This window comes from Diceros bicornis, chromosome 30, assembly GCF_020826845.1.
Source record: "Diceros bicornis minor isolate mBicDic1 chromosome 30, mDicBic1.mat.cur, whole genome shotgun sequence".
NCBI classification, from domain to species: Eukaryota; Metazoa; Chordata; class Mammalia; order Perissodactyla; family Rhinocerotidae; genus Diceros; species Diceros bicornis.
In genome coordinates this window covers 12,426,488-12,436,261 of record NC_080769.1, presented here as the reverse complement: position 1 = coordinate 12,436,261, position 9,774 = coordinate 12,426,488, and the positions used below count along the sequence as shown (strand labels likewise).

At 41.4% G+C, this 9,774-nt stretch overlaps 1 pseudogene; it reads right to left on the bottom strand.

Moving 5' to 3' along the window:
• Window positions 1-3,849: 3,849 nt before the first annotated feature.
• Window positions 3,850-4,850, bottom strand: LOC131394635 (olfactory receptor 2Z1-like; annotated as a pseudogene).
• Between the last annotated feature and the right edge of the window lie 4,924 nt (window positions 4,851-9,774).

Genomic DNA, 9,774 nt, shown 5'->3' with positions numbered 1-9,774 from the left:
GACTTGTTTTTCATTCTTTTAAGAGTGTCTTTCAAAAAGCAGAAATTCTTAATTTCTAGGAAGTCCAAATTATCACTTTTTTTTTTTTAATCTTTGAATTGTGCTTTTGGTGTGGTATCAAAGAAATCTTTGTATAATCCACAGTCAGAAATACTTTCTGCTATGACATTTTTCTGCAAATTTTATATTTTAAATTTCTTGTAGGATTATTAGAAATTTTGAGTTAATATCTGTATACACTACAAGTTATGAATTAAAGTGTTTTTTTATATATCAATATCAAATGTCTCAGCACTATTGTTGAAAAGTCTTTTCTTTCTCCATAGATTTGCATCTGCACTTTTGTCCAGTTGTGTGGGTCTATTTCTGGACTCTATTCTCTTTCATTGATCCATTTGTTTATCTCTATGAAAATAGCATACTATCTTTATTGCTCTAGTTTTATCAAATGACTTGAAATCACTTAGGATTATTCCTTCAAATTTGTTGCTCTTTTTCAACGGTCTTCTATTCTAGGTCTTTTGCATTTCTACATGAATTTTGGAATGAACTATTCAATTTACACCAAAAAAACAAACAAATGCTTACTATGATTGTGATTAGAATTGCAGTGAATTAATAAATATCTTTAGGAAGAATTGACATCTTACAATGTTGAACCTGCAAAAACACGACAATATGTCTACATTTTTGTCTTCCTTAATTACTCTAAGTATTATTTTGTACTTTTCAGTGTGCAAGAGTTGCCCATCTTTTATCAGTTTATCTCTAAGTATATCATATTCTTATTCAATTTTAAAGAGAACAAGTTTGATTTAATAATTTAATAGGTTAAGTTATTAATACATAATTGTGTAAGTGAATAATTAAATATATAATTAAATTTTAGAATAACGATTTAATAATTTAACTTTATTTCATTTTACACTTATTTTGTATCACAGTGGTTATTTGCCAGTATGTAGAAATACAAGTGGTTTTTCTATGTTGCTCTTGCGTCATGCAACTTTGCTAAACTCACCTATTAGTGTAGCATTGTTTTGCATTTTCTATCAGATTTTCTACATAGATGATCTTGTTGTCTGTGAATAAACATGGTTTATTTTCTATTCCAATCTGGGTTATATTTGCTTAGTTTTCCTCTTTTATTTCACTTTATGCAGCCTACAGTAAAGGTGGAAAAGATGTGCCGAGAATGGATATCCTTGTTTGGTTTGATCCTGGGGGAAAGCGTTTACTCCTTGCCCATGAAGTATGACGCAAGCAGTAGGTTTTTTGTAGATGGATTTATCAAGTTGAGGAAGTTCCCTTCTATCTTACTGTGTTAAGAGTTTTGAGAATTAAGGTATTTTGGATTTTCTAAAAAGCTTTTATACATCTATTGACATGATCGTATGTTTTTTCTTACTTAGCTTGCTAAGAGTGAATTACACTGATTGCTATTTGAGTGTTATATGAAACTTGAATTCCCTAAACTCTCACTGGGTCATCATGTATGATCCTTTTCAGATATGGGATCTAATTTGCTAAAATGCTGTTAAGAATTATTGTGTCTGTGTTTATTAGGGATTTTGATATGTAGTTTTCTTTTCTTGTAATGTCTTCTATCAGGTTTGGTGTTGAGTAATAACACTAGCTTTACTAAATGAATTGGGAAGTAAGAGTTTTTATGAAACTTTTGTTACCTCTAACTTAAATGTTTGGGAGAACTCGCCCAAAATGCAATCATAGAATTTCTACTTTTCTTTCAGCCTTTGGATCCAGGAATAAATCTTAACATTATCCAAAAAGTTCTTCTTTTTAATACCCAATTGGATTCCATTAGCTACTGTCATATGTACAATGATTGTGTCTGGATGTGTAAGTGAAATGGGACAGAAATCATTTTTCCATTGCTCTTTTCCATATTGTCATCAAGGTTACTTAAGCCTCAAGGAAATTGGTTATATAGTCCTCCTTTTTCTTTTTTTGGTACAAATTTTATAAACTACTTTTGCATGTACCATATAGCTTTATTAAAGGCCACTTGAAAAACGATCTTTGCCTTGTACTTTGAGTGCTGTGTGGACAAACCGAACTTCTTTGATGTTTATGATTTCTTCAGGTTTTCAAGAAAACCTCTGCTAGATCAGGTCATTATCACCCAACGGGACTGAATTCATGATAGAAAGAATTGAATAAGTTAACTTTAAAGATGTCATGAAATGTTGCAAATTTCAGAGGCAAATAAAAATTCCTCTGCGTAAAAAAGAAATAAGGTGGGCTGGCCCTGTGGCTTAGCGGTTGGGTGCGAGCGCACCGATGCTGGCAGCCGGGGTTCGGATCCCGGGCGCGCACCCATGAGCTGCTTCTCCCGCCATGCTGAGGCCGTGTCTCGCGTACAGCAACTAGAAGTATGTGCAGCTATGACATACAACTATCTATTTGGGCTTTGGGGGAAAAATAAATAAATAAATAAAATTATAAACAAAATAAATAAATAAGGTGAATTTTTGAGAATAAATAAAACCTTAATTCACCTTTCACAGACTATACCAATTCAAGTAGATAAAACTATTCATAAGGATGCTCTAAATGGTATTATTTGTGCAGTAGACCTATTTGATGTATATCAAATCTATCTTCTGTGTAAACTGAATACATATTTTAGAGTCTATGGTCTCTAACAAAACTTGACCATATGTTTAGAAGATGGAAAGATGGAAGGAAAACTTAACTCCTTTAAATGGAAATAATCCAAAGAAAAATATCTGAGCACAGTGAAATAATGTAAATTTTAATTAAGGATAAATTGCCTCAATACAGGAAACTTTAAAAATATCTCTTAAATATTTTATAAAGCAATAGTAAAAAATGCATAGAATTACCATATCGTAAACATTGAAAAATACATACTACACTGATTGAGTAGAAATATCTCATCTAAAATATTTTTTAATTAATGAAAAATGTTTAACTTAGTCTTGAATTGAAAGAAATTAGAAAAAAAAGGAAAGAATCTCAAGAAAAGCAGGCGGGAATAAAGGAAAAAGCAAACATTATAATCTGGGAAATATATAATTTTAAATCTCTTTTTAAAAATTCAAGAACATGTTTTTAGCTACATAATCAGGGAGAAAATTAAGGAGGTTCAAATATATAATGACATGGTGCAGACGAATGATTTATAGTGAATGTTTACGCTCTGGCTTTTTTGTTTCAGTTGCTCTGGTTTTAAACTGATTTCAAGGTTGGACTTAAAAGCAAACATAGAGCATTTATTTTTAATCTTCCAAATGAAGAAATCCATATTTCATTAAAGAAAATGATATGCAGGGTTTTCCATCTTGACACACACACACACACACACACACACACTCTAACTTATGGCAGTACATCTCTGCTTGGCAGTCAAACAACACAGTGGCTGGAGGACTGTCTTTGGCATCAAATTATCATGAATTCAAGTCTCAGCTTTACCACTTTCTGGAAGTATGACCATTGTTGACTTGTTTTCTCTTTTTGAGTCTTTTGTTCTTTCTTACATATAAAACATGATAGCCCCTACAACTCAAAAGCTGTCTTGAGGATGAAGTAACATTCACTTAGCATATAAATTGGTCAACAAATGTTAATTATTACTAGTACAATTATGAATTCAATAACAAGGAGATCTCAACTTTACAAAGTAGGGCCTTCCATTTGTGTAAATAGTACTACAGAACATAATAAAAGTGGTTGGGACTGCTACAGTTGATTTTCAGAAGCCCATGGGACAAAACGTGAACTCAACTCCTCATGGGATGGGAAGAAGCTGGACAGACACTAGCCTTCAACATAGGCCTTAGCAGCTGCACTGCAAATTAGTGCTTTGGGGAGATGGGTGGGATGTAGAACCATTGGGATTAGCCAGCAGCCTCCTGTGTGGTCATCACTTTGGCCTGAATCCACCTCTTCTGAGCACTTTGACCAAAGCCATCTGCACCTCCTGGTTCCTCAGACTGTAGATGAGGGGGTTGAGTGTGGGGGTGACCAGGATGTAGAAGAGGGAGACCGTGTTGTCCTGGTGTGGACTGTGGTAGGCACCTGGTACCATGTACACGAAAACTGTTGCTCCATAAAAGAGCCCCACTACTGTGATGTGCGAGGAGCAGGTGGTGAGGGTCTTGTTTCGGGCCTCCTCTGAGCACATGCGCAGAACTGCCTCCAACACGTGGCCATGGGAGGCGGCAATGAGGGAAACGGAAGCACAAGGATCAGCACCCCTGAGGTGGACAGCACCAACTCATAAGCAGAGGCGTCTGCCTAGGAGAGCTTCAGCAGGACTGGCACCTCACAGAAGATGTGGTCCACAATGCGGGAGACACAGTAGGGGAAGTGCAGAGTGATGGAGTTCTGGATGGAGGCATTGAGCACACCTGCCAGCCAGGAGGAGCCACCGTGAGCAGGCACACCTGGCACCTCATGAGCAGAGGATATTGCAGGGGGTGGCACACAGCAACATAACTATCATAGGACATGAGGGCCAACAGGATGCCCTCAGCCACACCCATCAGTGTCAGAAAAAATATTTGAGCTGCACAACCCCCAATGGAGATGGAACCTTCTCCTTGCAGGAAGTCTGAAGCCATCTTGGGGATAGTGACCAAGGGGAAGCCAACATCAAACAGAGAGAGCTGACTGAGCAGAAAGTACACGGGTGTGTGGAGCTGGGAGTCCATGCAGATCAGAAAGAGCAGAACGGTGCTGCCCAGAAGGCCCATGATAAACATGGTAGCCACCAGGGAGAAGAGAAGCTGATATGACCCTGAGTGACTGAAGAGACCCACTGGAATGAAGTCAGAGGCCACTGACTGATTCACATCTCCCATATTTTACACAACATCCCTTTGCTGAAGAAACAACAGGAGACCTATATCAAGAAGCAAATAAGTTTCATCCCACCTGGCAATGGCCATCAATTGGTAGTGGCTGCCTAGAGTGGTGTCTTGAGAAGAGTGATGAGGTCACAGCTAGAATCCGTAGGAGAAAAGCCACAATCAGTTAGTGATGTCTATCATGGGCATAGGACGGGAGAGTAGCAACTTGCATCTCTGAACAAGATACTCTGCCACACCCCAGTAAAGAGCTACCCACTTACTCTTGTAGTCCTAATTTCTAAATCCATGTGAAAGACAGTCACGGTCCCAGGAGAATGTTTCAATACCCCTCGTCCTGATGGTCCTAGGGCCAAAGCAGAGGTGAGATTCCAAAAAGACTGGGAAGTGTAATTGGTGATGATGGTGCTGAAGCAACAAATCAAGCACCAAAACAGAGAGGAGGGCCTGAGTCCAAATGCCTGGATGAGAATCCAGAGCAAAGAGACATCTATGACGAGCCAGCACTGGGGTCAGTCTGGGAATTCAGACTGTGATTCTAGGGAGTGTGAACCAAAGAGGCACTTGGGTGACAGCAGGTTAGGGGTCAAATTGACTGGAATTAGGTAGGGGGACAGTTGTCAATGAGCTCAGCTATTATTGGTGACTCTGTTGCATTGGATGGCACAGTAGCGACCTGTGGGTAGTCTGACTCAATTTCAAGGACCAGGGTAAGATACTAGGTCTAGAAGATTGTGAGTCTCTCATAAACATTGCCTGAGTGAATGAGGTGAACAAGAAAGATGACCACAGACCAGTAGGAACTGCACACTTAAAACAGGAACGCTTAATTCCCTTGGCAACTCCACGCCCCCGGCAAACCCAGATTGCCCTGGAATACAATGCACCACCCACAACTCCAGCAATGGACAATGCAGGACAGTAAGGATGTCCATCCCCAACTGTATGTAGATAGGAAAGCAGCAAGACTGGCCATTTAAGGGCAAGTGGGTTCTCTTGAGGGTCTCACGGGAACTCTTTGTCCTAAGGCTGCCATCCTCACTCAGATGGCCTTTAAAGCTGTCTTTAGTTATTCACCATCCTGATTTTCCTATCACATCCAAGCCCCCAACCAGCCATTCACCCATACATTCAACAAAATTAGTCACTGGTCTGAGCAGAAGACATTCAGAGGTGAACCACCTGGGCAATCTCCCCGCTTCCCCGGACCCCACAGTCTCCATCAGGATACCAATGACAGACAAGCACATAAATAGACAAGATCTACATGATAGAGAGAAGGGCAGTGAGGGAAGTGAGTACAGCATTCTGTAGGAAATGGCTGGGGACCCCACAGGACATGGTCAGGGAAGCCTCTTGGGACAGGTGACAGGTGCCCTCAGTATCTGAAGAGCTTCTATGAGAGGGACGCAGTAGAACCACCTGCTTCCTGCTGCCTGGAAGTGGGTTTTCGTGAGGCTGGCTGTGCGGTTCACCCTAATGAAGAACTTTCTAACAGTGAGATCCAAACAGAAACGGAATGGGCTGCCTCACTGGCAGCATTTTCCAAAGTCGGTCCCTGATGTAAGGAAGTAAGATAAGTTAGTTCTGTGATTATAGAATTCAGAGTTCGAGAGGGAAAACAAGCATTGTTCACATAGTTTCAGAATAGTCTGATCAGAAATGTAATAGAGACACATGCATGATGCTTTGGGGACCCAGAGAATCAAACTCTGCCTGGGGTGGGGACAGGGAAGGCTTCACAGAGGAGGAGGCATTGGAGCTGAGTTTTGAAGATCAAGTAGGAGTTTTCCAGGCAGGTAGGGGAGGGAAAGTTGTTCCAAGCAGAAGAAATAGATCACGTGAGCTGTATGGATTGGTGGTTAGGAGAGTGTACCCGGGAGCTTGGATCCCAGCTCAAATACTTTGTAGAAACATGACCCTGAGCAGCTACTCAACCTCAGTTTTTTCATCCATAAAATGGATGGTGATAATTTGGGTCACAGGCATTGTTGTAAAGATTAAATCAAAGCATGAATGTTAAGAGCTTAGTACCTGCCACACAGCAAGTGCTCAATAAATTGTAAATACTACTAATTCTCTGGAAGGGGGAAGCATTAAAGAGTTCTGGCTGGATGATCTGCACTTAGCACAGTGCCAGGCACATAGGACATTCTTGTCAATGTCGACTCCTGTTATTATTATTCAACATCATGACCCCTTCCATGGTCAAGCCTGACCTGGTCCAGTTCATCCTCATGAGTTCTGCTCTGTGATGCCCTTGTCCTTACTGGGTAGAAACCCACCTGCTCCTTCTCTGGCTTCTGAGATCCCTTAGCAGAGTCTTTAAAAATTCACTCATTCCCAACCCCATTGGCTTACAACAGGGTTTTTCCACCTTGGCATTATTTGTGGACAGATAATTCTCTGCTGTGGGGAGCTGTCCTGTGCACTGTATGCAGTTTAGCAGCACCCCTGGCCTCAACCTACTTGATGCCAGAAGCACTTCCCTCCCACCATCTAGTCAGGAAAACCAAAAATGGCTCCACACATGGCCAAATGTCCCCAGGAAGTAGAATGAGCCTACTCACACCTTTCAGTCAACTTACAGCCAATCAATCCCCCCAGTCGCCAGTACCCCAGCTGGTAAAGAGCTTCTACTGCAGACTCCTGTCCAGGGCTATTTAAGTGTCCAAATAAACCTGATCTTGCTCTGTCCACTCACATGTCCTCACCCTGAAAGGAGCTGACACCGACTGAGTGCTGACTGTGTAGCAGTCATTTGGCTGTTTTACGTGCTTAATGCTTTAATCCTCCAGTCCTGGAGATGGGTGGTGGAGATGGTTGCACAACAATGTGAATACACTTAATGCCATGAACAGTGCACTTAGAAGTGGTTAAAATGGTAAATTGTGTTATGTATGTTTTATCACAATAAAAGAAAACAGTGCCTGTATGTATTGTTATTTATATGTGTTTTTTTTTTTTTTTGGATAAGATAGAGGTTGAGAGAAGCATAGAGACTTGTCCAGTATCACCCAGCAAGGAAGTAATAGAGCCAAGATTTGAACAAATAGGGATTTGATTTCAAAGTCCCTATTTTTATCTTGGCATTCTACACCCCGCCTCCAAAAAAAAAAAAAAAAAAAAACACTGTAATATATATTTCAGGAGTTTTTACACACACACACGCACACACTCTGTCCTGTGAGCCCTCAAACTCACCTTTCCTTCCAAGGTGCCCAGAGGGTCCCACTGTTCTTGATGCATCTTTTAAAAAATGCAAAGCCCTGGATATTTGGAATCTCTAACCAGCAGTTCCTCAGAGGCTAGCAATTCTGGTTGTGGTCCCCTAGTGTCATGAGCCTTTGTCAAACTCTTTCCCCTCCAAGACCTCTTTTGGAAAAGATGTTTCCACCCACCCAACCTCCCCAACCCCTGCCCTGCCAGTCACACAGCCAGAGCTGGCAGAGTTAGCCATGACTCACTTGAATCCAGGCTGACTCATCACACTGTGACTCCTAAATCAATACTTTTCATTTGGGTCGAAGGGAAGCCCCTTCAGGAACTTTCCAAGTGTGGTTTTACCTCTTTCTTTCCCCATTTTCATTAAGGATGCCAAAATTTGGGTCTGAGGACCCCTTTGCTGACACTGAGTGACCAGGGTGAAGACACCAGCATTATTTCCCTTCTTGTTGCCAGTAAAACTCTCACATCTCTCCACGATGGCCAGGCATGAAATGCACCCTTGATCATCTTAATAATCAAATGACATTTTGCAGGACACTGTCATTTATATTATTTATTTAAACCTCACAACCCATTAGCACAGCTTAAGGATCCACAGCAGAGCTCACTCAATAAACAGTTGTTGAATGAATATATTCTGCAAGGGAAACACTATTTTGGTTGGAACTAATTTTAATGACAAATTGGCTGAGAGAGTGGATGTGACTTACCTAAAGTCACACAGCTACTAAGAGGGCAGACTAGGATTTGAATTCCTATCTGTCTGATTCCAAATCATAAGTTCTCTCAACACTGGATGTCGCTTCTTTCCTGGAGTTAATGCTCAGCTCTTCTGCCCAGGAGGCCAGAACTGAGAACTCCCCTAGGGGATCACAGTTGTGGATGGCCAGTCCTCAGAAGGTGAGCTGAAGGTGCCCCCAACCCATGCTAGAAAGTTTGTTCTGGTACCAGCCTCATGACCAAGGTCACATGCCCATGCCTGGCTGCTTCCAACAGCTTTTATGGAAGGTCAGCATGGGTTGAACTTCAAGATGGATTGAACATCAACATAGATGACTTCCTGCTGTCTAGAGGCCTGGCCTTCTTGGGTTCACAGCGATGAAGACAGACAGGGAAAGAATAAGCACAACTCAGACTCAACTCAGCACGTTTGTGGGAAACAACATGAGCAGTTCTTTGGATTCATCTTGCCATGAATGTCTAGTCTCTCAATCATGCCTAGACGCCCAAGATCTCAACAAGGCTGGGTTCCAAGGTCTTTCCTCCACTTACCGTGGTCAGTGTGTGGAGTGAGGGACCTTTCTCAACACTCCATGAGCATGTCAACCCCCCTCATTCCAAGACAGTCTCAGATAAAACCTCCCTGGATTCCAGCATCCTGGGCTTAACCAGTGCTGCCTCTGTCTGTGCAGAGATAGTTGTCATCGCCTGGGTATGGAAGCTCCAGGGAGAGCTGTTGCATCAGAAACCCCTCTGGGTCTACCTTTCTGCTGGAGAGAAAATTGGTTGCAATGGGAGCCTAGAGCCCTTTATGTTTGGATTGTCCCTGGAGGATCATGGAATAATATTTACTCATCTCACAACCACAGAAGGATGAGCAGCACTGATGTGGATAATTGAATGCGACAAACATCCAAGTCTTTTCGTTTAGATCCAATTAGGAAGAGGAGATGAGGGAATCCATTATTGC